Raw genomic sequence first — 4,980 nt, 5'->3', positions numbered from 1 at the left:
AATGAAGCCTGACAGATACTTTGCCAGCCAGGTGTTCAAGGCCAACATCAACAGGCATAGATAATGTGCCCTTGACAGGATGTGATGGGATGACCACTTTACCTCTGTGGTCTTCCTCCCCTAAACCCATCATCCCAGTCTTATCATGAGGAAAACATCAGACAAATTCCAATAGAGGGACATCCTACAAAATATCTGACCAGTTCTCAAAACCGCCAAGGTCATCAAAAACACGGAAAGTCTGAGAATCTGCCACAACCAAGAGAAGCCTAAAGAGACAGGACAGCCCTAGCCGGTCCAGTCAAGGGCACAGACCTTGGTTGCTGGCTCCTCTCCAGCCCAGGCCCTGGTCAGGGTTCGTGCAGGAGGCAACCAATCAATGTGGTTCTCTCACATCAATGTTTCTCTCTTTCTCTCTCTCTCTCTCCCACCCTCCCTAAAAATCAATGGAAAAATATCCTTGGGTGATACAAAAGAGAGAGAGAAGGGGGCAGGGAGAAGAGATCAACCAAAGAACTTATATGCATACTAGAGGCCCAGTGCACGAATTCGTGCATGGGTGGGGTCCGGCCGGTGGCCCCAATCAGGCAGGGTGGGCCAGGGGGAGGGGACACAGGAGGTTGGCCGGCCAGCCCCGCCCCCAATTGGGGTAATGAACTCCTTTAGCTTTTTCTTGTCTGTGAAGCTCTTTATGTGGCCTTCAATTCTAAATGAGCTTTGCTGGGTAGAGAAGGGCGTGGCAAGAAATATTCAAAGTGCCAAAGAGCAAGGACCCGCAACCAGGGTGACCTTCCTTTTGAAAGGACGCGGCTTCTCTGGGGGTGAGGGTTCAGTCTCCATGAAACCTGGGTCAGTCTTTGCATTGGGCAAGTGGAATCGCTGAGTCCTATTTGAGAGTCGCCAAAGCTGAGAGCGTGATCTCAGAACAGTTAAAAACACGTTTGTGAGGGGATGCCATGGGTTCTCTCTCATCAAAAAGCCCACATGTGTCTGTGCTACACTAACAGGGTTACTTTAACACTGAAGCCTCCATCCGTAAGCCCACCCACCTCCAGGAGCTGGCGGGAGGTTGAAAGTGGCCGAGTGGTGCCAGGCGACCTAGCAGGTCTCAGTGGAGGATTTGACAGCTTCGGCAGGGGCTTCAGAGCTTGTTGCTATTTTGTTTTATTTTTTATCTCCTTTTCCCTTTAAACCTCTCCAGACTGTGTGCGTTCGAGAGAGGAGCAGCCTTTGCAGCCTCCTTGGGGGAGAGCACACCTTCGATCTGGGTTCACACGCAGCCGGACAGAGTCCTGTTTAGAAACAAGTGTGAGTCTTGCATTATTTGTGCTATTACCGATAAAGAGGTGTTTAGATTCTGGCACGTAAATATGTTTCCTGCTTATCCATAAGGGCAAGAGGCCAAGCGCAGCCACAGGCACAGCTACAGTTCTTCACTCACTCACAGGCCTCCATCCAAGGGCAACGATGCAGGCGCTTTGCACACAGAGGGGGCCGGGGAGCAGAGTCGGGCAGCAAACGCAGAACACGGCCATCTGCAGCCTTGCTTTTCCCAGACCTTCTGTCTTAGTCCCGATCGGCCACTCTGGGTCTGTAGTGTCTTATTCTTGAGGCAGATTCAGGCATCTGCGGGACATGATGTTTATCACACACTGTTTCTCCGTGTGGGTGGTCAGCATGGTGGTCCTGAATCAGGCTACCTCAGCATTGTGGTGGTGGTCGGGGGGACAGCATGAAGGTGTGAACACAATCCATGCAGACTCCTCACTGAGCGCCTTCCGTATACCTTCTGTATACCTGGCGGGCGTCTCCCCTCAGAAGGGGTGCCAATAGCTCAATCGCGTGTTCCCTGTGCCCGAGACCAGCAGGTGCAGGGGGTGGGGGGTGCCTGAACGGGGTTGAGGCCAGCAGACGGGAGGGGCTGCGGGAGGTTAGGGGGGCCGCGGGAGATTGGGGGGTGCCAATCGGGGCTGGATCAGACTGGTTGGCTGCTGCAATGCACGTCATGGCCACCAGTAGTTCCAGTTGTTCTGGTCGTTCCATCTTAATGGTCGCTGGGCTTTTATATATATAGACTAGAGACCCGGTGCATGAAATTCCTGCACTGGGAGGAGGGTCCCTCAGTCTGGCCTGCGCCCTCTAACAGTCCGGGACCCCTTGCTCCTTACTGCCCACCTGCTCGCTGCTCCTTAGCGCTGCCGCAGAGGCGGGAGAGGCTCCTGCCACCGCCACTGTGCTCACCAGCCGTGAGCGCTGCTTCTGGCTGAGCAGCGTTCCCCCTGTGGGAGTGCACTGACTACCAGGGGGCAGCTCCTGCATTGAGTGTCTGCCCCCTGGTGGTCAGTGTGCATCATAGCAATTGGTCATTCTGTCATAATGGTTGCTTAGGCTTTTATTATATACTAGTACCGTGGTCGGCAAACTGCGGCTCGCGAGCCACATGCGGCTCTTTGGCCCCTTGAATGTGGCTCTTCCTAAGCTTTAGGAGTACCCGAATTAAGTTAATAACAATGTACCTACCTATATAGTTTAAGTTTAAAAGATTTGGCTCTCGAAATTTCAATCGTTGTACTGTTGATATTTGGCTCTGTTGACTAATGAGTTTGCCGACCACTGTACTAGTAGATATGCATAACCCATGGACACAGACAATAGTAGGGTAAAGGCCTGGGGAGGGGATGGGAATGGGGAAGAAGGGGGGGTCAATGGGGGAAAAATGGGACATCTATAATACTTTAATAAAGATAAAATTTTTAAAAATTCTCATCACAAGAACAAAAAAATTATAACTAGGTGTGGTGATGGATGTTAGTATGTTAGTTAAATTCATTGTGGTGACTATTTTGCAATATATCGATATATCAAATCATTATGTTGCACAGCTAAAACTAATATAATGTTATATAATAAGTATTTTTTTAAAAAAGAGAAAGATGGGGGAGGGGGAGAATAACTAAATGTAATATGATATCCTGGATGGGATTCTGGAAGAGAAAAAGAACATTATGTAAAAACAAAGGAAATTAAATTAACTATGAACTTTGGTTGATAATGCTGTATCAATTTTGGTTCATTAGTTATAACAAATGTATCATACTAATAAGAGATATAACTAATAGGGGAAACTGGGTGTGGGGAAAATGGTAGCTCTGTACTTTCTTCGTAATAGTTCCATAAATCTAAAACTGTTCTAAAAGATAGTTTATTAATGCCAACAATAAAGTATAGATGAATAAATGAAGGACTTCATTCTTCATGGTGACAATGATCATTGCTCCCTTCTCATAGAGATGTTTCAAGAATTACACGGGAGAACCTGCAAAAGCATTTAGCACACAGTACATGCTCAATTCAGAGCACTTGCCACCATTCTCATAAATCTATGTCATCTGCTATGGAAGCCATTGGCCCTATTGTGATTATTTAAATTTCAATAAGTAAAAATTAAATATATTAAAAATTCAGTTCTTTAGTGTAACCAGCTACATGTCAAATGCCCAAAAACCACATGGAGCTAGTAGCTACTAAATTCGTGCTGATAAAACACATGCCCATCAGCATAGAAAGTTCTACTGGACCAACACTGCACTAAACAATGAATACCATAGTTCTTTGTTCAGTCTTTTCAACTCCTTCCAGTCCTTGTGCAAATGCCATCTTCTCAACCATCCTGACCACTATCTTTCAAATTGCTACCCCCACATTTCCCCTGCCCTTCCCCAATTTATTTTTCTCTTTACCACTTTTCACCACTTGATGTGGAACCCCCTTGATTTCTTTTCTGCCTCCCCTATATAGCACTGCAAGGTCAAACACAGTAGCACTGGCAACATGTGGCTGTTGAGCCCTTGAAATGTAGCCAATCCAACTGTAAATGGGCTGTGAGTGTTCAAAGAATGTGTGAAGGAAAAAAAAAAGTAAAAGATCTCATAACCTTTTTTTTTAATCCTTACCTGAGAATATTTTTTCCATTAATTTTTAGAGAGAGAAGGGAAGGAAAGAAAGAGGGAGAGAAAGAGAAATATCAATGCGAGAGAAGACACATCAATTGGTGGCCTCCTGCATGCGCCCCGACTGAGGCGGGGGATGAACTTGCAACCCCAGGTACGTGCCCTTGACCAGGAATTGAAGCCCCGATCCTTTGGTGGGCAGGCTGACGCTCTAACCACTGAACCTCAGTGGCCAGGCATCATAACTTTTTATATCGGTTACACGTTAAAATAACATTTTGGACATAAATTGGGTTAAATAAAACACATTATTAAAATTAACATCACTTGTTTCATTTTACTTTTTCCCTTTAACATGGCTACTAGAAAATTTAAATTATGCATGTGGCCAACATTTGTAACTTGCTTACATTTATTTCTACTGCAAAGTGCTGATCTAAAATATGAGCCCAGTAAGGGCAGATATTTTTGTCTATTCAGTGCCTGGCATATAGTAGATGCTCAATAACATTTTAATGAATGAATGTTGGGCTGAGCTTCTGGGAACCCAAGAGCTATAATAGTCAACACTGTTGAAATGCTGACACGTCCATGTCCCACCTCCACACCACACCAGATAAGGAAACTGAGGCCCATTGAGATGATGACATCAGGCCTTGTCCAACCGCGCGTAGTGCGGAAACGTCAGGGCCAGGATTCGAACACGGGTTCTGTCCCCATAGCCCAGACGCGCTGACCGTTCCTACCTCATAGGGCGGTGGACGCCGGGGACATGACAGACAGGGGCGGGCACACAACATGCGTTCCACAAGGTGCGTGGCTCTTCCACCACCGCCTTCAGTTGGCCTCCGTGATCCGGACACCACCTGGACCATACCGCAGCCATCGCTGGCCACCCGGGTCTCACCTGCCATCTAGCTCTTCGTAGGCAGCGCCAGACGGAAATCCCTCCTCCACCGCGCGCCTCAGGACGCCGCGACAGCCACGCTGGCCAATGAGAAGCGCGCCGTGGCGAACGCCGGCCAATGGG

General features: G+C 47.6%; 1 long non-coding RNA gene across 1 annotated transcript; it reads right to left on the bottom strand.

Annotated features, from left to right (window-relative positions):
* Positions 1 to 1,357: 1,357 nt before the first annotated feature.
* LOC106726844 lies at positions 1,358 to 4,936 on the bottom strand. The gene is made up of 2 exons (XR_001362957.1): positions 4,697 to 4,936; positions 1,358 to 1,626 (listed from the first exon to the last, which is right to left on the bottom strand). It is a non-coding gene; the product is annotated as an uncharacterized LOC106726844 (long non-coding RNA).
* Between the last annotated feature and the right edge of the window lie 44 nt (positions 4,937 to 4,980).

Source organism: Myotis brandtii, unplaced genomic scaffold, assembly GCF_000412655.1.
Source record: "Myotis brandtii unplaced genomic scaffold, ASM41265v1 scaffold321, whole genome shotgun sequence".
NCBI classification, from domain to species: Eukaryota; Metazoa; Chordata; class Mammalia; order Chiroptera; family Vespertilionidae; genus Myotis; species Myotis brandtii.
The sequence above is the reverse complement of the archived record's forward strand: the minus strand, read 5'-3'. Positions and strand labels throughout refer to the sequence as shown.